Here is a 25,118-nt window from a genome sequence, read left to right on the forward strand (position 1 = left end):
GAAATGTTGCCTTGCAAAGGGGCAGGAGTCTGCCAAAAACATGATTGGCAACATCATTCATCTTTAAATGGCAGGAGCTTCTGGCTCCCTGTTCAGTTTCTATTGACAAGATCTATCTTAAATGCGGGAAAGGTATGTGAGGACTGGCAACTTAGCTGTAGAAAGTTGCTCATCCCCACCGCAGAGCATTCGGTGGTACAGTTTACAAAAAGGACTCTGGGTAATGTAAACTGGCATAATTAAGCACCTTATGGATGATAAGCATAATTAACCAAGCCCTCAGGTAGAGGCAACCATAACATTTGCCAAACAAAAATTTGGGTAATTGGAAGATCTGGCTGAGCACATTCAGAAATTTGCATGTCAGATTTAAGAATCTCTGTTTCAGTCCTTCTAGCAGATTTCTTGTTAGATTTCCAATGGGGAGCTTTGTTCAGCAGGACTTAGGTTTTCAACCAAATGCATAAAAAACAGTGAGGTTTTTGCCTCAGGATCTGCCATAGAAGTATAATTCCTAGATAAATCAGGATATCTTCTGTACTGCCAACTGTAATGCGAAAGATTTATGCAAGGTTCTCTAAGCAACTGAAGTCACCTTACTAAAACAGGCAATGCCTCTGTGCAGAGTCTGTTTGAGACTGTGACTGAAAGTCACCCTGATTTAATTTACCTGAAATCCTGAGCATGCAGATAGTGTTACAGTTGGGGTCATAGGTGATGTCTGATTAGTATAATAAATCCTGATCTGTTCAGTAAAAATGGAGGCAAATAACCTTAACAGTAAAGAATCTGAACTAGAAAGGACAGCTGATGGCGAAACAAAAGAACTGTGGTAAATGGATGGTAAATAAATTCTGTACTGTTTAATTGCGCGGTTGATTTTGGCAAAGCTGAAAACGGGAAACATTGCAGAAGCTTAACCACTGGTCAGTTGCAGCTTATGTTCTGTCACGTTTAACTCCCTGTTGTGATATTTTTATTGTTAGGCAAAAGCTAACCCATATTTAAGAATAAATAAACATCAGACACTGAAGAGAGAGCTTTCTAGAAACGTTGTAATTAAATGCAGACTAAATGCTTTTCATTCTAGAATGTTTACATAAATCTGTATATACTAGTATATAGAAATGTACATATAAATTCCTTAAAGTTTGCCCTGGAGTGATGTAGCAATTACCTGGTTATGATTTTTACATGTTAGTTTTTGCAGATGATTTATCTGATTTATTTGGCTATTAAAGGCATATTTTCCATCTTTCTTCTTTTTTCTTTTTTAATGATTTCACAACAGAACACAGATAGCATATGTAACAGTGCATTCCTGTAATTATGAGGGGGGAAGCACAGACAAGAGCAGACAACAAATAGCAAGAGTTGAAGGTGAGGTAGCTACTCATTTCATCTGCGAGGAGGAGGTGGTGGGGACCAGCATGAAACCCAGGCAGAGATATGGCCAGAGTGGCAACTAGAAAGGATATTTTTATCAGCGTTGTTTCAAACCAACTCTAACTGTAAGTATCAAAAGAGGAAAAGAAGCCATTGTGGCAGTGAACTCTGACTGAATTACGTGATACTTCTTAATAATGTGTGGGAAAGGAACTGTGTCTTTGGGGAAGCAGTCGGGGCACTTACTGAATGTGTCCTGCTCACCTGTTTGAGTGGAATTAGATGTTCAGTGATGCTTCTTGATATGTTCTGTAATTGAGAGTTCATGGTTATGAATTTGCAAATAAAACAGCATAGGAACTTTCAGCGTTGTTGAAGTACTTTGCTAACATGGCCTGTGCTAGACAAGAAACCCCTCCTTTGTAAACTCATCTGAGTACCCATTCCATCCGTTCTTTGTCTGAAAAGCAATTAAAGATACAGATTATATAAGCCTTTAATATTCATTGTTATTTACCTCTGCAAGATTCAGCTGGTTTGCTTTGTGTTTGTTTTTCCAAAGGAAATGATGCATTGTAATCAATTTACTGTGTGCAGTTTTAAATGTCAGGGACATTTTTGTTACTTAGCAGACTCATTCAGAAAGGGATGATGCAGACTTTTTGAAATAAGGCTATTTTAAGGATTAACTTCTGAGGTTCAGCATGTCTCAGCACAGTATATGCTTTCTTATTGTTTGCTCTGTGAATTTAAAGTGGAGTGGTGTTTTAGGCAACAGTTAAGATGCATGAATTGAGGTATATTTTGACATTTGATTTCATTCCATCACTGTTTTTCTGACTGCTTTCTTAAATGCTATAACTGTGATCACTTTTGAGTACTGACACTGTTTGAAAGTTCTTGGGAAACAGTAAATACGTATTTGAGTGTATAATTCAATTAAAATGTCATAATCATAAAATGTTTAAAAACCAAACTGTTCTTTGCACTAATTTGAAAAACAAAGAAGTTTTTAAATGGAACTCTATGTAGCTTTTGTAGATACTTAGGCCTCTCTTCACTGTTGGTTGAGTTTATTTAAAGAGCTTTTCTAGTCACCTTTGAACCCAAATGATTTCTCCAGATGTACAGAAGTGAACAATGTAAAAATCTTGCTGCTTCAGCAGAACAGGATCCAGCTGGCAGGGAACTGGATCTGCAAGTCATTGGTTACAGCTGTGTTTCGATTTATGTGATGGTTGAAAAAATAAATTACTGGATTAAATGGCTAGAAAGAGGACTCTTTGTTTAGCCCTTGTGTGGGGACTGAAAGTGTTTATGGTGCTGTTTTCTGCAGAGCCTTTGCGAAGTAAGCTGGACAAATAGACTTATTCAAAACTTCTCCGAAATGTTGCGCATTCAGCTTTATTTCTTTGTAGAAGAAACTGCATGTTTTTGTGTAATGCTGTCAGCCAGCAACCGTTTTTAAGGTCTCCTTGCCTTTGAGAGTGGCGGTAGCATTTTAGTGATGTCTCTTAGGCATTGCAGTTTATCACTGGAAGTCAGTTTCCTTTAGTTAAAGGTTTTTAAATGCAATTCTTGGCATGCACACAAATACTTGTAGGGATGCTGTCAAACTCATAACTTTTTAATAGCTTTAATATTTCAACTTAGTATACCGCTTACCTTTTGCTTTACATAATAATGTTGATGTAACCGTAAACCTGGTGCACAATAATTTACAGAGTAGGCACAGTGAAATCAGAAACTGATGCCAACCGTTTGGATTATCGCGTCTCTTATTCTAAGGTTTTAATGATGTAGGTGAATAATTTCGTCGAGATGATGATTGCATCTTATTATACAATTCTGCAAAGATTTACATGCTTAATTTTATCGGACCATTCCACTGATCTTGCTGAGGCTGTATTGTGCGTAGAGCTCATCATGGCTTTGTTGGAGACTTTGCAAGGAAGCGTGTTAATTTTTTGCACCTTCTTTCTGAGGGCACTGTCCTGTGAGATCTGGTGAGCTGCCTTACTTACTGAAGGTAGCTTGAGTTGAAGAAGTTCAAATGTCAGTTCTCGCTGTGGAGTCCCAACTCCACTGAAGTCACTGGGCATTTTGCCACTAGCTTCTTTTATGCTACAATTTCACCTCTACAACTGGGTTTAAATGCCTTTGCTTATAATAAATATCACAAGGCCCACAAGCGATTTCTCTTAAGTAGCGCAACTGCCTGTGAAGTGAGAGGATACCAAATGTGAATAAAAGGTTTGATACTGGACCAACAGTAGTTTTAAAGGCTGCTTGCAGATGCTATGGAAAGATAAATAGTAGCATATAACTTTCAGTCATGACAGGCAGCGAGCATATAGTGCATTTTTTAAAGCTTTAGCTGGCTTTCAGCATAATAGATTGCAAAGCCAGGAGCTTTTCAGCACTTATATCTGTTTATTCAGCAATATTTCCTAGCAATTATTTTAGGCTGACCGTTTAGTTTCATTTTACAGCCATAAAGCAGTCAGTAGCTGTAGCTGGGTATCAGTTACATTCTATTTATTAAAATATCTCTAAAAGAGTGTATAAACATGCATAATCCTGGATACGACTAGATCCTAATTGTTGTTCTGTTGAGATCTCATTACTTTTCTGAAAACATTTTGCACAAAACATTTGCAAAGGATTGCCTTTATAAAATCCTACAAAACGCTGACCAAGGAGAGCTAAATACCAGAACAGGAGTTCTTTTCCAAGTCAAAATGAAATCAGACAAGTTGGCCAAATTCCATCATAAGCCACCCTCAGAAATACCAGAGAGAGGCTTAAAATATTTTACATAGAATATTTCCCCTCCCTCCCCCCCCCTTTTTATTTATTGTTGTCCCCAAGCAGCATTATTACATTGAGAACCATGCGACAGAAAGTCGTGGTGATGCAGAATAAATAACCATAATGTATCAAAAGCAGACAAAGGTGTGATTGATCTGTCTGGAATTGGCAGACTCTTTCGCTGTGTCAGGCTGTTTCTTTGATCAATGAAGGTATAGCCTCTGACCCTTAAAAAAAATCAATGAGATTGATAGAAAGGAGAGAGAGAACTATGAGAATGCAGGACAGCTTTAACCTTCACTGTCTAGAAGATTTAAAATATTCCAGTTTTGCAGACATCAAGCCTGCTATTTAGTATTTTCTCATTAAAAAGGTTCTCTTTTCCCCAGTCTTCTTTTGAAACCTCTTAAAACAAGGCAGTCTGAATGTTTGTCAGAAGTGTTTCTCTTCAAACCACACCTTTAATTAAAAAGGGAGGGTTTCGGTCTATAGTACAGACTTTTACCTTTAATTAATAGAATAATTTCCTTTTATAAACTCTGACTCTTATTGAACATACGTGTAAACAACAATTGGTGCTCAGGAAAATAGTTCAAATAATTTCAGAGAGAATATCCATCTGAATAGTTACTTGAATTGCCCCATTTACAAGAGCAGGCCCACTGTTGATTGCAACAAAAATATGGAACTTCAGGGAATAAACAACATATTTTGATGAACCTGTTCCATGTAATCTTAAGTTTTTGTCAATTGGATATATACTTATATGCTTATATTTTAAGGAAATAGTGAAAATGCCATATTGGAACATTTATGAAGTTAGAGTTTTAAAATACTGCTCAGAACCAGACTGAAAATGCAAACGTGTGTGTTTGTTCAAAACCAGTTATATGAGCAGTTGTTACTTCGTTTTAATATCAAGCTCTTTCTTTTCTTTTAGTGACTTCCTTTGAGTAATAGTGCAGAATATCAGTACTTTTAATACTGCTTGATCAGGTGGGAATTTCAGCCAAGCACTGTTACTAAAAAACAAGGAAAATCTGAATGTGATGTTTGTAAATAAGAAATGAAGAGGTAGATTTCTGTGATGGATCAGGGACGAGATAGATGTGGGATATTTCTGAAGTTTTATCCCTTTGATGTTCTTACATTTAGGTGAAGGAGGTGTCGGGGACAATCAGATACGCCATATGCGTAGCTGCTGGTCACTCTAACCACCTCCTACCTTAAATGCTACAGTTAAGGAAGCTAAAATGATTTTCAAATGGGTATCTGTTTCATGTGCACTGTGATGAAAAAACTTTTTCTTCTGGCAGAAGAGGGGTGATGGGGTGTTATCCTCCGTTTGGAGCACACAGAAAATAGGAAGATGAGAACTGCAAAATCAGAATACTGTTTGCTACTGCATTTTTCCCTTCATCTAGGACACACAGTGATTCTGCTTAGTTCTCGTCGTCCCATTCCTTTAAGATTATTTTTTGTTATTACTGAGAATCCTTATCATTTGCATAAAGTTTATGTTAATCCTGCAAATCACCTTATTCTTCCTGTCTAAGAAACAAAAGGCTCATCCTGTGTTTGGGTGGGTTTTGGCCCCTGACATCCGCATCCAGCCTCACCACTCCTCCTTCTGTGTCCACCAGTAATAATCCAGGAAATACTACTTTATATCTTTTTTTCTTTTTCTGCTGCTCTTGTTCACTTCTTCAAGTACACAAGCCGCATCCTCACAGTGTGGATGTGAATGCTGTCCCCTGGTGGATGATGCTTAAAGTCTGAACTGCTGCCTGCAAAACGGAGCAGCACCCTTCAGCTAGCAGCTCGATGTGCCGTCTGGTGCATCACATTCATTTCGCATTACTAAAGGACAGTGTTAAGGTTCTTTTGTATCTCATCATGTCAGCGAAACCTTTCCCAGAAACGATGTGAAGTTGAGGTCATTTTTTTCCATCTGTGAGGGGTCAGTTCCTCCAACAAAGCAGTTCCTGGCTGAGGTATAAGCCTGTTAAAGAGCGCTGATGCTCACAGCTGAATCATTTTGGAGACCAATATTTTATATTCCCACTAATGACAACAGCTGGATGGTGAAACAGTAATCAATCTCTGGTAACAGATTGTCCTGGCTCAGCTGGGGCAGCCCCAGTGCGGTGCGGGTGGCACGCAGCCCTGCCCTGGCAGGTACCATTCCCAGACACATCCCCTGGCCTCAGCCTCTGTGGGGAAACACCTATGTGCTGCCTCTGTCTCATACTCACTCCTAGCACTTTCAGGAGCAAAAATCCCTCCCCAGAATAACATTGCCATGGCACAGGGGCAAGTTCTGTTATCTGGCACTCACAGCACCACGTGGGCTGAGGCTGTGCACTCACTCTCTCCAGCTGAAAGGCAGCTCCGTGGTTAAAAAAGGTATGGTTGTGCTTGGAGTCCGAGGCAGTGCGTACAGACAGAGGTGGAACTGTAAATGTAGTGGGCTTTCTTTCACTATTAGCATTTGAGTCTATCAGAAGAATAAATATGAGACTGAAATTCTGCATACTTGCCACCTATCTAGCAACACTTAGATTTCTTCTTCCCTCCTAAAAATAGAAAGAGGGATATGTGACAATTACTGCAGCATTTTTATGAACAGCTTTTTGATCTTTTCAGGACTTACTCAGGAATAAAAGATCTTAAATCAGTGAAATGCAATCTTCAGACAGCAATATTTACATGCAAGATTTTAAAGTGGCACTGCTTATATTCGAAGCTGATGGCTCTTTTCTCCATACGTTGTGTGTGGATTTACTGTGTTGTGAATACACGAGGTGAATGACTGGACAATTCCAGTCATTGGAAATTCGGCCACACATATGAACATGTCTTTACAACTTTTTTTCACACTTACCCTCAGCTGGAAATGGATTTTCCTAGTGGTTGATTAATAGGGAGTGAGTTGTTCCTAACTAGGATGAGGGGAAGAAGAGCCGTGTGGCATTGGATTAGTGGAAAGAGTGAACAGCTTCAGATTAATTCAACTAGTCTTCTATTTGTAATCTCCAAGGAAACAGCTGAGTTGAATGTTAATTAAACAGCAGTCTTTGATCCACCCAGCCACTCCCGGAGGCATGATAATAATATATAAGCGCGCACACAGCAAATATATAATAGGTGCATTTAAAGGAGTGCATCTCACCTTGCCATATTCATACTCGAAACATTATCTGCTGACCGGTTCTTATGTCTTTTAAATAGGGAAAGAGAAAATAGAGAAAAAGGCTAAGTTAAACTTGGATGATCTGGAAGGTAGGGCAGCAGAGCGAGTATGAGCTCCCATTTTGAGGATGTAAAAGGGTTAATGATTAGAAGAGTAGAATCAGGAAAGACCTTAAGCCCAGTTCTATGACAGTGGTAATTGAGCTGATTGATTACGACATCTCGTTTCAGACGACTATTGATTTAATCTAGTCTGCAGTCCCATCGGTCCCAGAGGTGCTCCCAAGTGAGGCTCAGCACTTGAACCTGGGTACTCTTCCCTACTCACAGTGTGGATATAAATTTCCAGAATCTGCAGCCATTTATGATTTTCACTCATCTTTATGCTTTTATTCAAATTATTCTAATTTCAGCAGTGTAATGTCCTTAACCACTGAAGGGGTGGAGGCTAGGAAAACGAGATGGCTCAGATAGAAGAAATGAATTTTTTTTCAAAAGAAAAAAAAAAAAACAAAAACCAAGACAGAGAACCAGGGCGTTGTGTCTAGTATTTGCATCTGTTGTTTCTGATTCGCAGAGCTAGCAAAGGGTGCTGTTGGAGGCAGTCCACAGAGCTGGGCTATCAGTAGGCAGTTTGCTGTACACGCACGTTCAATTATTAAAATAGTAGACTTTTTTTTCTGTCTGATAGCCATAGCGGGGTCATGACATTAATTTATCCAGGGTATTGTGGGTAACTATACAGAAAAAAAAGCATAAAGGGCACAGATGCTGGAGCAGCAAAAAAATGGATGGGTCTGAGCAAAAGGAGATTAAGAGGCGATGACCAATCTAATGTACATATAGCAGTAAGAAGCCGGCATCCGTCACAGACTATTGATGGCAATACGTATTTTAAGCCATGCTGTGCATGTGTTAATTTTTTTTTTATACCTCAGTAAATGCTAAGCTGAATGCTGTAATCCTGTATTTTTTCAGTTTCCCAAATCTGATTTCAGTCTCGCTTTTCTTGTCTCATGCTTGGCGCTCTCCTCTCGCTCTCTGTGTCTGGCTGTGGGTGTGTGTTTGTCTCCGTCTTTGCCTTTCCCTCAGATCACAAACTTAACTGTTTCCTAATTGTCTACTTTCTTCTGTCCTTTCTCGGTGGCATTAATTACCACTATGATGACTGCTCATAATCATGTATGTACCGGGTTCAAGGTGGGCACCCAGAGTGGTGCCTTCCCCTGGGATGGCACGTTGCTTCCTGCAGACCCTCAGCAGTGGGTGGGTGCCCTTGGTGCTGGCTGCCAGAGGGCCACCATGGCGGGGTTGGGGGCTGCCAGCAGCCTGGCGCCGCCCGCCTGGGCCAGCCCAGAGAATTGGCTGGAACGGGGCCATCACCTGCCCCCCTCTGGTGCATAGCCTCTGTGCTGTGAGTCACAGGGCTGTGGTGGGGTCTGGAAAATAATTCACAAATAGCGGTGGCATAAATCAGGAAAAGCAGAAAGATATTCAGTGCTGTAAGTCATTGTATTACCTTGTCTTAAGAACAAAGGAACAAGGTGGAAATGTACGCAGTAAGTGTGCTCTGTGGATTCTCACAGCCTGTCATACAACCTGTGCCTGTGTCGCAGTTTGCAGCCTCTGTGCTTTGTTTCGGGTTGGACGCTTTATTATACCTCTCGACTTGGTTTCTGTGGATGTGTTTGATGCACGCGAGTACGCACAGATCGCTCTACCAACGTGGCAAATAATGTGCAGATAAATACATGAGTGTGGCTCAATCACACATTTTCAGCATTTTGTACCGTACCGTGTGTATGCAGTGCCATTGTTCTCTCACAGTGCTCGCTCGGACGCATGCAGCTTCTACTTCTTTCTCATCACTATTATTATTATTTTTAATTAAAAAGTCTGAAATAAAAAAAAATAATAATAATAATAAAAAAAGAACTGCTTAGTCCGGTTAAATACCAACCAGAGTCTGGGAACGTACAATTTCAGCACAGTGAATGGTGATTCAGACCCTGGCAGTGTTTTGGCTATGAGACAATTCCTACTTATAAAGAGCACAATGAGGAGGGGAGATAGCATTAATTTTAAGGAAGATTAATATTAGTCTTTTTAATGATCGTGGCTCTGTGAAGAAAAGAATCCTTATAGCTGCCGAGAGCTGTTGTGCCCTTCCCACTAGTATTTATTCAAGCAAAGGAAAAAATGAAGAAGGCGTAGAATAAACTAAGTCTGTTCAAGAATTACTGGCATTATTTCTCCCTGCATCACGTGTGAGCTGGGTTGCCTGCTATTCCTGAGACAGAGGATTGAGGATGAAAGTCTGTGTGTCAGAGCCTGTTTTCACAACTGCATTTGGAGATCCGTCTTATTGATTAGGAAAAAAAGGGGGTGGGAATAGGAGTGTGAGGTGAGGGGAGGACCGACCGACTACTGGCTTATTGCAGCTCAAGACATTTTCTTCCGGAAAGATGTCAAACAACTGAGACACAGCAACAGAGGAAGTAGAAAGGTGGAAAAATAAGAAGAGGGACCCTTTGGAAGAAATGAAGGCATTCCTTATGAGAGCCTTGAGGCTTTTTTTTCTTCTAACATCTGACCCACAAGGGCTAGAGTGACAGCGTCATGCAAATGCTGCAGTCCAGCAGGTCTGAGAGAGGGTGGATGCTAGAGAGTGAGTTAATGTTAATGATGAGTGCAGTGAAAATACCAGCCGATACCACCCCCTCCACACACAACTGCTCTGAGTCAGCATCCGCCGCTTTGCCTTGCCTTTTTGTGCGTGCGTGTGTGTGTGTGCATGTGCGCGCGCATGTGGATGTGTGTGTGTGCGAGTGTTGGTGACCGTGTGTGTGTGTGCACGGGAGGTAAAGCCAGTCAGTCAGTGAGAAGCAAAGGTACGTTTGAGAGCAACTAAAATCTGACTGATTTCCATCTTCAGAGCATCAGATGAATTCCCTAAAGAGGATGGGTCTATGCGATGGGGGTGGTATAATTATGTTAATGTCATATTTATAGAGGGGAGAGATTTTTCATTCTAATTATTGATTTGAAAGCTGCGGTCAAAATTGTTTGTTAAATCATGATCAGCTTGCAAGAAAGAAAGAAATGGAATGAAATGCAGGGACTGCTATACATATATATCTCATATATATATATATCTTGTTTCGTTTAACTATTTTGTGTCTGAGGCATAACTGATTGAACGCTGCACAGTGACAAAGGAACGGCTCTTATGTAATATTGCATTCTGTCATCTACTGAAATATTTTAAATAAGCCAAAATGTTCTGAAATCTGAGGTAGCCTTCTGGAGGGGAGAGTGAAGGGCAGGGTGGGGGTGGGGGGCACTGGCAAATCTTTTCTTCAGCAGCGCTCTCTGTGTAGCTTTCTTGTAAATGGATGATTCACCTGTTCGACCAGCAGAGATTCTAATTCTTCCCCCCTTCTTCTCTTTTTTCCTTTTTAAAGCTGAACGGCTTCCCGAAGAGCACTGAGTTTTCTATACCAGATTCTGCTCCAGTGGCTAGGACCTTTATGGCTGCTGTTTCTTTTGCTCTGGGCTCTGATGGAAGAAAAAAAAAAAAAAAAAAAAAAAGCCACCGTGGATCCCGTCCCTAAAGTAGAAATTTTCTTTTTCCTTCTGCAAACAAGGCTAAAGATCGGAGGAGAATGAATACGAAAGTAATTCGGGATCGTGGTCGTGCCATTAAAAGTGTTCGGCTTCAGAAAGAAATTGTTTGGGAAATCCGATTATTTCTTCTCACTCTATCGACAGTATTTGAAAGTTGTGTGTTCTTTGAGTAATCTGGTGCAAGTGACAACAATCTCCGCATGTCAGTGTTTTCTACAGTTTATGGAGCGAAAGCTCGCTTTGCCATTGAAAGGAAGAAGCTTTTGCTAGCAGTCTGTAGAAGGATTAAATGTTGAACGTGGGGAAGAGGCAAAAAGTGAATACACGCCCAGAGGTTATCCTTGCATCGAGAAGGGCTCTAAAGTACTCTGTAACCTAGGGCCCACCTGAACAGGAGGACTGAAAGTATAAAGGGGAAATTTTGCAATTAGAAACCCCTTCACATGCATTTAATCCTTCTTTAAGGCATTAAAGGAAATAGAATCAAATCGTTACTGTACCAATCTGCTGGAAGAAGCAGGTTTTAACCCATTTTTAGACGCTTCCTTCTGATGCATTGTAATATGGCTACTTGTGAGTCAAGGCAGTGAAGATTTTTGCTGTGCTCTTTCTTTTTGCTTTCAAAAGTTAAGGACTGTAAGAAAAGTCTGTTCAGTCAGCTGATACATTGTCTTGAATGTATGTATGTGTCTTGCCTGCTTATTTGATCTTTTCTGCCCCCTACGTGAAAGTGCCTTGTGTTTATTTGGGTGGGAGGAGGGGTTGCTGATTGGGGTGGGGGGTTAAGGGGGTGGCTGCTTTTTGTTTTGGTTTTGGTTTGGTGTTGCTGTGTGTTGTTTTTGTTTGTTGTTTTATTTTTTTTTCACAATAGCAGTGAAAGTTTTACTGACAGCAATTATGACTACTAAGCAATTCAGATTATTGGAAGACGAATTCTACTGGATCATATCAGACTTTTCCTAGTCCCTGAGACCCTAACTTGTGAGGTTTTGTAGCAACAATCACAAGTCAGGCTCTTGGGACCTAGGCGGAGGGGAACCAGCAGCTTTGGACTATGATTGTTTCTCTGCAGAATTTAGAGAGCCAAAGGAGCTTTCCCTGTCTGGAAGGGAAAAAGGAAAATACACCTTTCTTAATATATTGGAAAATATACCAAATGTTAAGCAGCAGACCTGTTCCTAAAAGAAAAAAAGCTGTTATCCTTCGTGCAGCTTTAGCATGTTACCTGTTTGTGTTTAGAAAACTAGACTAGATGCCATGTAACATTTAGTATTAAAATTTAAACTGAATGCCAGTTCATACCTCAAAAAAGAACCAAAAGAATAACAACAAAAAAATAAAAAACCAAACAAACAAAGGAAAAAAAAAAAAAAAACACCAACCCACCAGGTACTAAAATATACCAAAGGTTTTCAACCATAACATAACATTATCATTACACACATTTCTGGTAGATAATTACCACAAAGTATATTTTCAGCTGTATTGCTACAGCACTTAATTAACTTTTAAAACATCAAGCACAAATGCTGATGCTTGAGGCCTATAAAGCATTCATTCTTTTGATTTTTGAGTAATGCTTTCGGTATACAGGAAAACTGTTGCTTAGCTTTTCCTGTAATAGGGCACAAAGACAGTTTTATAGTTAGTTGCCATTATTTTTCTTTGTCTAAGTGAGGATACGATATCACATTTAAAAATACTGTCTCAGTTTAAATTTTAATCTGATAGAGAACATTAGTGTAAAAATCATACTACCTATATATACCTATATATACTATAATATCACTTCACTCACAGAATCACATTCTGTGTACCTGTTAAATTCATATGGAGCTGGCAGTACTCTGAGAATTGAACTCAGCCCCAACTCAAAGCCTTTTGCATTTTTCCTCCCACTGCTAACAGCATACTGCGTTCTAGGTTGTCCCCGATATGCTAAGTACTTCACTAACTTTGCATAGGAGGATTTACAGGGGCATGAGTTGTTCTGCACCATTCATTGCTCTTAAACTTCTGATCTGTCAAGCATAGTTAGATTTGTATTTCTTAGCAGTTTGTAGGTGGGTTAGTTCTAATTCATTTTTCTCTGTTTCCTGTGTCTAAACCAAGATGCTGCAGGAGCTTGTTGGTACATCAGACTTCACTGAGACAGAGGCTTCATACAGATCAGGCATCCAAACTATTTGTTCATTTCAGAAGTGGTATTTTGGCTGCATTGTTTTTTTTCCACTTGAGTGGGAGGAATTGTGTTTTACTGTAAGCGTCAATACTTTCGTTAAAATAAATTGTTCTTATCTGTTAGTGTAATACTTTTTCTTGTTGTCTTGTTTTATTAAGAAACTATGCGCTGTACATAGCTTTCAAGTTGCTCAAGGTATAATTAGTGCTTAAATAGTCATAAAAATATTGTCTTACCAATTATAATGATGATACAGTTCCTGTAAATGCAGTTCTTTTCATCATAAACTGTCAATCGCACATACTCAGAACACTCAAAAGAGCTACTTGCAAACATTCAGTCATGGAGGTAATTTCTTTTTACGCAGATGTGTTATTGAACACCACTGACTTCTATTCAGTTGATATTAGAGAAGTTGATCTGAATTTGTATGTGAAAAACTAATTCACTCAGCTAGGTGCTACGCCAAGGAAGCAGTTCAGTAGCAGCTGACATGTATTATATATAATACTCATAGTTTTCAGTCCTGAAAAGGGTGTATTTAAGGCACTGCTTAGGTGAACGCACTCTGATCATTCAAGCTACCTAATGAGATAAAACTATAATGCGGGTAGGTATATGCATGTTGGTAAACAGTTTAAATTATGCATATAATTTATCAAAATAAAAATCCTAATGTATCTAATCAGATATACAGTGCACATGACTGTACATATGAAAGACTGTGGATTGCATTTATTTTTGAGTCAGCAAAATTTATCTGAATGTTCATAGTTCATATTCGGTACCCGTTTTGGTTTAATATTCTGTGTATAATGCATGTGAAACTATAGTATGAAATGTCCATCTCTATCAGTGTGAAGATTTCAAGTACTTTTTTCTCTGCAGTGAGAGTGAAAATGAAATGAACCATGAGAAACTCCTACCTGTCTTATTTGGAGCTACAGCAAAAGCTGTGAATACACAGTACTGCCTCTGCATCACTGCTTGAACTGGGATAGCTCTGGTGCCTCCTCTCTGTCCATAGTACTCGCTGCTGCCCCTTGCCATAGAGATGAAGAAGTTGGTGCACTGCCTTCCTTTTTACCTCCTCCCTCTTTTTCCCCAGTTTCAACACAGCAAAACCAACCTGTAGTGTACATTAAACTCCTTGTGGTGGGGCAGAGGCGGATGGAAGGGAGGAAGAAACCCAGCCTTTGATCGGGCAGAATTGCCACCATGATCACCACAGCATTTCCCCAGCCCGGGACTATGTGACAGTGCCTGCAGACACCTCACAAAAAGCAGTTTTATTTACACTTCATCAGTGTATGAAAGCTGTATCTATTAGTACAAATAAATGGAAACATCACTGGTAGACTACACATAGCTATATGTGCAGAATTTCAATATACTCCCATTTCTATAATGACTTTTTGCTCTTCCAGTACAAAACGCTTCTAAATGCTACTTCATATGTGATTTCAGAGTAATCAGCTTGTGCTACAACAAAAACAAAAAACCAAAACACAAGCTCTTGCAAAGAGGAGAGAGCGTGAGGGGGAGAGAGAGAGAGAGAGAGTGAAAATGATGTGTGGTGCATACAAAAAAGGAATGATATTAACAATTCGATGAATTCCTAGTTGGTAGACCAGACTGAGCCAGACGCATATATTAACGGCTGTCTGCTGCTGATGTGAGCCTGCTCAATGCGGTGGAAATGAAGGATCACCTAGTCTCTGACACCAGCTTATTTGTACGTTTTAATTTTAAAAAAGAAAATCACTGTTTTACATAAACATCTTAACCCCTGCATGATTTTCTTTCTTTTTTCCTCCCTCACATTGTTTGCTAATTTACTGTCAACTTAAAGTGCTGTTTAGCTGCAGCCCAACAAAACATCAGTCAAAAAAGAGAAAGAAGTATTAGCTTCTCTTTTGTGTGCCATGTACAACTGGGTTATTATTATGATAATTGTCTACTTTAATTTTTAGTCTTCATGAGAGATGCAACAATTTTCCAGAACTTCATTTCTGAAGCGTTTTAAGTTTCAACAAGATACTGTTTCATTTTAAACCTAAGCCAGAAAAATGCTTTACAGCTCAGGCTACGGTGATTCGATCAATACTTTTCTTTAACCCGAAAATCTTTAGTGCCTTAATAAAATATTACGTTTATGGGACAGAATTTCTATTCAAACTATATAAACACTAGGATCCATTAATATGATGTTGAAGACTGTTACATGAATCAGGGGAATTCCAATCCAAGTTAATTACTGCTGGAATTAGAGGAACTAATATTTTACTCAAAGTTGTACAACAAGAGTCTACAATTATCACATTTCAGAGCATTGCTCTACACACTTGATGAAAAATGTCAATGAAATTTAACATAAGATGTTACACATTTCCATGGGTAATGAAAATCAGCACATTCACTATTAGCTAACACAACATTTTTGGTGCGTTAATATGCACTGCAGCAAAAATTTCTGTAGGCAGCAATTGTAGCCATCATTTTGATTTGCCCATATGATGATTATGCTCAATTCCTGACTGGATAGTTAATTTCACACTGAAATGCAGCCATCTCTGCGCAGGAACCGTCTGTAGTGCACAAAAGAAAAAGAAAAAAAATAAAGGAAAAAGAAAGATCCACTGTCTAGGCTAACTAGGTAGTCATACAGAGACGTGTAACAGAAAAACTATCTGGAACCCTATAAAAATGCCAGCTGAAGCTGTATCACTCACAAAATAGATTTATTTTTTTTCTGTTCAAGTATTTTTATCCCATATAAATAAAACATTCATAACCTCATTTTTCTTTCCCTGATACTTACAATAGGTCATCTTCAGAGTTTGTTGAGTGCTGTATCATTCCACCCCCCAGCACCACCAGAGTTATTCTTACCCGATGAGTTATGTTCTTACCAGCTCTATTAATTTTTTTGCTAAGCTATGTTTTGCTTACAGTGCCTGAGTTACAACAGGTGGAAGGACTATGGAATTCTATGCGAGTAATTGGACATAAGATTGTTGAGATCAGCAATGCTAAAATGATTTTATCTTTATAAACATTTTTAATCTAATAAGTAGGATTTTAAAATAAATCAGAGAATCATCCAGTTGATTATACAATAAAGTTTATCTGGTCGGCTTTTGGGATTGCTATCATTACTCCTGTTCTTGCTTATTTAGGAATTAAGGATTACTTAATAATTGCACGGTAAACTAGATACAGTAAACGATCACTTGAAAAACTAAGGGGAAAAGGCAGATTATATTCTGCACTTTTCTTCTACTTTTGAGTTGTTACAAGCAGGTTCTGATTTTCTGCTAGAGACGCATATTTATTTAAGTGGCCATGCAATCCAACAAGATTGTACTGAGCGGTTTAAGGCTGGCAATTTGGGCAATGGTTTTTGGGAGGTTTTCTTGCACCACCCCCACCCCCAGCCTCTTTTCTTGGATGTGTGCGTGTTGTGCATGGGAAGGTATGAAGGAAAAACAGCTATTCAGCAGAGACATGTACCACCCCTTTAATTAAGCTTTTCCTGGACTGTAAAAACACTGGCAATGTGTAAATCCCATTTGGTGGGTTGTTTTTTTTTGTTTTGTTTTGTTTTTGTATTGTGTTTATTTATTTTTTTTCTTGCGTTTATTTATTTTAACAGAATCCGAAATATTATATTAAGAAACCGTAATGATGAAATACAAATGAAAATAGTTCCACTAGTAAGTCACTGGGTACTGAAAGGGTTGGCTAGCATCGGCACAGAGCCAACTGGAAGATTTTTTTTTCATTTAATTCCTTTCACCTAGTAGGCTCCTTAAGCATTAGGCAGAACCCAGTATGTGGCTAAGTTATTGCTCTACTGTTCATCACACAAAAAGCACAGTCTTAGCATTTGTAGATTTTCTTCTGGGAGGTTTCTAATCTAGACAGCATTTGCGTTTGGGGATTACACCACAGTCTGTTCCCCACCACCTCCCCCTCTAACATGTAGCCCTTTCAACTTCTTCAAAGAAGTGGCGAAAAGTAGGTTCTTTTATTAATAGCAGAAAACAAACCGACTGCTGGACTTCCGTGGCAGAGCTCACATAATGCACCAGGGTGGGAACTGTAACAAAGAATGCTTGAATGCACTAAACGTATAGTGAAACCCCATTTACATTCACTGATGGAGCTTAAAGTACAATAAATGAGAAGTTTAAAGTAGAAATAAGCAGGACCATGAAAAGAGTTCAGTGAAGGTAGATACTTCTTGAAAAGTTTAGCACAGGATTTAATTTCCAGCTCAAGCCTTTCCTAGCAGAATGCATTTCTTCATAATGCATCCCTTTATGCAAAGCATCTCCATCAGATGAAGGTAAATCAGATGAAGAGAGTATCTTCAATGCATAAATAAGTAAATTCTTTTTATCCGATTTATATACTGATTTTCACACAAGTGAGACAGTTATCAGTGGAACGGTCTTCATGGTTCACTGTCTATTCTGCACTCTTTCTACAAAATGCCTTTGATGTGAAGGAAACAACTTTGTGCATAGAAATAAGTTTGATTGTGGGATCCTCCTGTGATTTCTAGGTCTCTCTCCTTCTAAATTTTATGTGTACATGGTAGAATTGGATGAGCTAATTGTTTTTCTGCCAGCGGTTATTCTGTGAGATAGAACTGCAATATTCCTAGTTACACTATTACACTGGGCAGCTGCCCCCTCTCACGTTCTCATCCTCCATGGTGACCATCTCTTTGTTTTAACCCTCCTATGGCTGCAGGATAAGGCCCTATAGGATGCCAGCTCCCTTTTTCCAGGAGTTTGAATCAGCTAGGCTCCCACTTCTTGTCATTATGTGTCTCTGTGGTACTTCTTCACCTTGAAAATTAAACACATTTAAATTGACCCTAACTGTAAGTTTTAACAGAATCTGTTTCCCCTCCCTCATCCCTATTAAGAAAAAAATAGTTGTCGGGGATAATATATTTGCTTAATAGTTACTGTCCTCCACATAAACTTCTTAATCATTGTCTTCCCAAGAATGGCAGGATAGCTCCAGTATCCACATGGCTGAACAGAGGATGATTTGTAAAACAGGTTTAATAGCAGTAATGTGGGGGTGAAGGAGATGTGAAATGACTTTCCGCACCTTACTCCAGCAAAGGTAGCCTCTGCTTGTGATGTGATTAAATATTTGCCATGGAACAATTATTTGCCACTAGCATTTGGCTGGGTTAACATTTTCAAAAATTTTGGTGATCCTGCTCCACTCTGGGCAGAGAGCAGACATGCAGCCCTCTGCTCTACAAATCCTTGATGTGGGCTGCCCATGCTGGCCATGGACCCTGAGCCCACAGGAAGCCAGGCAGTGGATCACCCTCTGTATCTGTGCAGGCCCAGAGTGGTGCTGGTCTCAGCAATGATCCAGCCTGCCCTGCAAAATGGCCGGCGCAGCCATTTTGTGGCTGGATTTATAGCTTTTCCCTGAGGGTGGAGGGTTCATCTCTCTGTTAGGAAGATTTCTCACAAGGCTGAAGATTCACAGTGCTCACAGCTTCTGTTAATGTATTTATATACACACTGGAGTATTCAGTAACTTAGACTTACTGTTACTTTATAGATAAACCTGGGAGATAATGCTCCTCTTGTGTTTATTACGTTAGCATATTATTTTGGATATTCTTTCAAACGTACCTCATACTGAAATAGAGGAATATGGTCAGGATATTACTGTTTTAGGAGTCATTGGAGCATCTGATTCTAAAATAAATGGACAAATGGTTAAAGGCAAGCCTGGTTACCGATGTGGTGCTGGAAACCTCTCGCACTGACTCACAGGGTTAGGGGTTCTTGTGGGTGTTGCCGGTATCTTGGTATTGCACTTTGGTAGGTTTTTATGAGTTAATAAATTCCGAAGACTGCAGTTTGGCTTTCTAAAATTTGGTAATCATTCCTTAAATGCTAGTGGGAAATCAAAATTACTACATGCAATAACTAAAACTTTTTTAAAACCCTTCAAATGTTTCCAAACTGCTGCCTACGTGTTCTTCTTCCCTACACCAATGGCCAAAGATTCCAACTCACTTTCTGGCACCCAGCAAGAACGCAGTCATTTCTCTTGAGCTCCATTGCAGAGAGTGAACCTTTCCTTTTTTTTTCCCCTGAAACACTGCCTGTGCAAACCCGTTTTGCGTGGGGATTGCTGCTAACTGGGAACACAGCACAGTGAGCACAGGGGGACCTTCATTAGAGTTCTGAGACTGCAGTATAATGCAAATAACAGTAGAGAAACGGTCAGTGATCAGTGAGTTATTTTTCTTTTGGGTGTTTGCACTAACTGTGCCTGGGAAGACGGGGTGCACATTTTAACAGATTATGAAATCTCAATATTCATTTAGTTTTTATTGAGACTTAACATGGTTTGGCATCCACATTTACTTATTTTGCTGATTAATATCTTTGAATGATTTTCTGCAATAGCTAGTAACAAAATGAATGTAGTAGCTCAAGATTACCAAGATGAGAATTTTTCTAAAATATTTACAGACTACATGATAGAAATCATGTTCTGTATGATTTGGCTATACCCAAAAAAGGCCTTCATCTGACAATCCGGCTCAAATTATGAAATGGCAGCAAACTTTAACATCTGCAGGTGTCCTTTTAGTGGACTTGCAGACTCTCCTGCCATGTGGCAGAACTTGTGCCTGAATGCCATCCTATACTCTGTCCCATCTACAGTTTACTCAAGTATAAAACATGGTACTGCACAAGGTTTGCACCTTACATTCACTATGCAAAGAAGACAACCAGACAGCTCCTACTTCTTTCCTTTCCTCTTTTTTATTTTTTAACCTTATCTCCTCCACTGCATCTCCCACACATAGTAGAAATATCATGTCTGCTGCCAAGGCAAACTCGATCATCTAGTCTGACTTCCTCCATAAAACATGCGCAACCAAAATTCACCAAGCAACTCCCACATCAATACCAACAATTTCTGTTTGGCTTGCATGTGTATTTTGGGATTCAGAATGACAAAGAATCTATAACCTTCAGAGGAATAGTGTCCCATTAGTCTATTACTTTGCTATTAAAAATTATGCTACAGTTCTAATTGGAATTTGTTTAGCATCAGCTTCCAGCTACTGAATTTTTTCGTGATAATTTATATGGTCATTTGCTATCAATCACTTCTTTGCTTTTTCATTGCTAAGCTAATGAGATTGTCTTCAGTTCCTTACTGGAAGATACATTTTTTGAAAGATCAAATCATGTTGCTAATTCTTTTTTTTTTTTTTTTTTTTTTAACTCTTCTCAATTTGTCAGTGTCCTCTGCAAATTCTAGTAGCAGGACCAGATACCCAGTGTCAGGAATGGTATAATTCAGTGTGCTAGTAATTCCTCTTTTCTTTTAGCTGACTTTCTTACCCATATACTGTATTTTCTCTTTCATTCCACTATATTGAGACTACAACTGTGGCTGAAGATAAAGAAAGAAGTAGATTTGAAAAAGGCTTGTCTGAGCTACTTGAAGGTACATAATTCCAATTGAAATTAGTAAGAGTTTAGCACCTTAACTATTGGTACTTCTGTTACCTTTATGCAAGCTGATTTTCATGCCAAGGAGAGAACTAACTGAATTACTCAGCAGTATTTACCCAAATAATAGCCAAGTAACTTTTAACTTCCAGTATTTTATTTATTGAATGAATTGTGTTTAATTTCAAAAGGAAATTACAAGAAGTGTACTATTCTTGCTATTTGAAAACTTCCTTGGTTTAAGGATTTTCTTTCTTCTAGTATACTTGAATTACAGAAACAGATTATACAGATGGATTAAAACATATCCATGTGCTGAAAGCAGGCAATCAGTCTTACATTTTACAGGTATCCATCCAAATAGCTAAGATACAGTTAGCTAGAGGATTATTTTTAATGTGTTTCTCCCAAGTCCTGTAGCCTACTCCCTTTACAATGCTTATTTGTCTGATCTCAGTAAATCTTCAAGCCTATATGCTTTATCATTTCTCTATCAAGGATTTAGGGAGGAGAAGTGTGGGAAGGCTGATCCTAAGATAAGCAATGTAAGTTGGTTAAGAAAAGAGATGGCTGTCATCTGTAGCCTTTCCAGACATAGCAGTACAGTCCCAGACAGTCACCTGAGTATTATCGCTTTGTCTCTACTATAAATCACAGTCTGGTAATGGCCAAGGCTGACACCTTGACATTTTCTAGAAAAGTAAAAGACCTGATTTGAATGGAAATCAATTTCATTTCACAAATCTTGGTATACTACTCCAAACCTTGTCTTGTTCTTTTTTTGTGTCTTATTCAGAATTTCCATGATCTTGATAAAGGATTAGTTGTGTTTTACAGTTACTTTCATTTCCAGCATACAGTTTAATACTATTGAAATATGTGTGTGTAAGCAATGCATCATAACACCAGGTTCCATGTAGGCGTGGGAAAGTAACTTGCTTTTCTGACAGCCTGTTGAAGGTGATGGGCACAGCTCCTTTGGATGCTGTGGTGCAACCTGAAATATCTTACCCTTTTACCACCTCCTACTTCCAGTAGGTAGCCTACACTCGATGGAAAGAAAGGAATCTCTCAGAGCATGTGGAAACAAGCTGAACATGAGACAACAGCATGCCCTGGCAGCCCAAAAGGCCAACCGTACCTGGAGTGCATCAGGCCCAGCACTGCCAGCAGGGAGAGGGAAAAGGTTGTCCTGCTCTGCTATGCGCTATGTGGCCTCACATTGAGCACTGCATGCAGCTTTGGGCACTGCAGTGTAAGAAGGACACAAAACTATTAAAAAGTATCCAAAGAAGGGTAACAAAGGTGGTGAAGGGTCTGGAGGGCAAAGACAGGTGAGGACAGGCTGAGGTGCCAAGGCTGGCTCAGCGCAGAGCAGAGCAGCTGAAGGGAGGCATAATGGCAGCTGCAGCTCCTCGTAGGGAGCGGAGGGGCAGCGCTGAGCTCTGTGCTGTGACAGTGACAGGGCCTGAAGGAATGGCATAGAGCTGTGTCCGGGGAGGACTAGGTTGGGGCTAGGAAAAGATTCTTCACTAGGGGGTGGTTGGGCCCTGGAATGGGCTCCACAGGGCAGTGGTCAGCGCACCGAGTCTTTCCCTTTCCCTTTCCCTTTCCTTTTCCCTTTCCCTTTCCCTTTCCCTTTCCCTTTCCCTTTCCCTTTCCCTTTCCTCTATCCCTTTCCTTTATCCCTTCCCCTTTCCCCTATCCCTTTCCTTTATCCCTTCCCCTTTCCCCTATCCCTTCACCTTCTCCTTTCCCTTCTCCTTTCTCCATTCTCCTTTCTCCTTTTTCCTAAATCTGTAGGAACACACTGTTATGGCAAAATATCTGCAATCAACAAGGAAGGGGAATAAGCATTGCATTTGTAATAATCCTGGTACTGTTGCACTAACAAATACAAGTAAATATTATCTAAAACCTGCCTACCCTGAAATGTCTGATACAAAGCACAACAGGTCTTACAGAGGAAGGCTGTTTTTAGGAGCAACTCCCTTGTGTCCTGGATAGGTATTGTGCAATCACTGTCCTGACTCAAGGCTTTGAGTCAGCACCAGACCTTCAGTGCCTGAAGGTCCAGTAATGACTCTGAAGTTGTCTTTCCAATTGTTGAACAAGGAGATACCACGCTTTGCAAAATTTCTGTTTCCTCATTCAGAGAAACAAAACCATCTGGAGGACACTTCGGTAATAAAAAAAGGGAGGGTGGGGAGGGGGAAGGTGGCAAGATGTAATGCACGTATGATAAACTAAGCCAAATTAGCAAGCTGTGCTCAAATTTGTTAACAGATTCAATCCCACGTGAAGTTGAAAAAGGAAAATGTCCTTAGCATACAAAGGTGGTCATACCATGCTTAAGCCCCTCAAACAGAATAGCATGAAACATGTAGCCGTGTCTATAGCAACAAGTATGAAATCAAAGGTAAGGATTTTTCACTTGTTCTGTCTTTCTTGCCTGCTGTACAATACTACTGAAAATCTGATAAGAACCTCATTAAACCCATGCATGTATAACACAGACCTAGTGCATCAAATGACTTTCAAAGGCCGTAGGTATGTGATGTCTAGACACTGTCCATTGGCTTTATCTCAGCATATCTTAAGAAGCAGCAAAACAGAGGGCGCTGGTGTGAAAAGAAACATTAACAATCCAGCAAATTGCTAGCATCTTAGCCCAGAATCTTTTCACTGACAATAGCTGCCAGCACATCCCTGGATAAAAGGATAAGATTGGGACAGGTATAGTGATACTGCTCTGTTGTGTTTTCCTGTCCCCTGCACACTGTAATCCAGTAACTAATAAATGGTACCAACTTGTTTAAGCGCCCTTGGCAGACTTTTTTTCTTTCTTCTATGCATTTGTTGAATTACTTTATCTTTTGTTGCAAAGAGTCTTTTGTTACCTTAATAATGCTATCTGTTCTTGGTTACAAATATTTCCATGTTCTACAGATCCATTTGTGACTGAAGGGGACTGAGAAAAAGTTGGGAGTCTATGTAAGTATTTTTCATGGACTTCCAAGGCATTGCACTTCTATTCAACCTGCATTATTGTTCTCACTTAATTTGTTTTCTCCAAGTGATTTTTTGACAGATAGAATTTGTAATGTGCTGTTATCTGACAGATTGCCCTGGTTTTTGTTTGTTTATTTTGTTTTTAATGATAAACATAGCTTATTATAAACATAAAAATATATTTATTATTATGTTATATATTATATATTATACAATATTATTATTATTATTATATTATATATATTTATATATATTATAAACATGGCAAGATTTTCCAGCGACACCCTGTTCTGTACAGTGGAGAGATTTTAAGGTGAAAAAGATAAGGACTATAAGATTTGGTGCTGTGATATTCTTGAGGCAGTTTTTATTGGTACAAAGAAAGACAAAAGCATCCTGCAGCCATTTAAATTCCATAAAGAAATGCTGTGGCCTTGTGACGGTTAGGAGAATTTTTGTCATTGGCTTCAGTTGCTAAGATGTTTTGAAAAGTAAACATTTTTAAGAGTGGTTACCATTCTTACAAAGCACTTAAACTATTTCCATTCCTCCAAAGCCTCATACCATGAACTTGATCCTTTCTGACTTTCATATCTCTAAATTATAGAGAGAACAGTGTAATGCACACTCTCAGGTATTGTCAGGACATCGTACCTATGGTGGCACAGATTTCAGCAACAAAATGAAAAGTTTGCACTGAAGCCTGAATGAAAGCTGAATACTAGCTCTGGAAAAGTATTTTAGCAGGCTGAAAATTTCTGTTTAGGTCTAGGCAAAGAAATACAATATTTAGTTCAGGATCTAAAAACTGCAACAAAGATAGTAACAAGTCAAGCAACCTCACTGTGTGTCATTTAAAGCAATTAAAAACTATCCAGGCTATATAGTATAATATTCTATTCTTAATATAATATATATATTAAGAATATAGATTATAAGAATATAATATTATATTCTTAATGGAACAAAAGTTTAAATATTCTTTGTTTAGCTCAAACAGAAATTTTAGCTTTTGATACAGCAGCTTGATTGGATGATTCACAATTTGTAAATTGTGGACTTGTACTCAAGACTATCTGAAGTAATCGATACTCCCCATTTTTAAGACAGTCACAAAATTCTTGTTTCAAAATCAAAATTTAATACCTATTGGTAACTGCTGATTTGGGAAGGATTAGATCAAGTAAAGCTACTTTGCTGTATAATTCTAGTTCATTAGGACAACTATAGCATAGTCAAAGAGGCCTGTTAAATTTGTTCATATGCTTATGCAGCATTTGTCTTTGACCTAACAGCATAGTCAAAATTTAACTTCAGTGTTGAGCACAGTGCTGACCAATCTAAGTAAGAAAATTCAGTTCATTCTGTATAAAAATCATTCAGCT

The 25,118-nt window shown here is 39.1% G+C and overlaps 1 long non-coding RNA gene across 16 annotated transcripts in view; it reads left to right on the forward strand.

Annotated features, from left to right (window-relative positions):
* LOC104913987 (uncharacterized) overlaps positions 1–25,118 on the forward strand; it is a 517,821-nt gene that overhangs the window by 329,556 nt on the left and 163,147 nt on the right. For 11 of the 16 annotated variants that reach the window (XR_014887671.1, XR_014887674.1, XR_014887685.1 and 8 more), the window contains one exon: positions 10,854–13,326. This is a non-coding gene — a long non-coding RNA (uncharacterized LOC104913987). Of the gene's footprint in view, positions 1–1,291; positions 4,847–10,853; positions 13,327–14,086; positions 16,336–23,007; positions 23,141–23,670; positions 23,716–25,118 lie in introns of those variants that run through there. The other 5 variants (XR_014887668.1, XR_014887694.1, XR_014887695.1 and 2 more) reach the window with 3 other exon arrangements.

The sequence above is a fragment of the Meleagris gallopavo genome, chromosome 1, assembly GCF_905368555.1.
Source record: "Meleagris gallopavo chromosome 1, MGAL_WU_HG_1.1, whole genome shotgun sequence".
Lineage (NCBI taxonomy): Eukaryota > Metazoa > Chordata > Aves > Galliformes > Phasianidae > Meleagris > Meleagris gallopavo.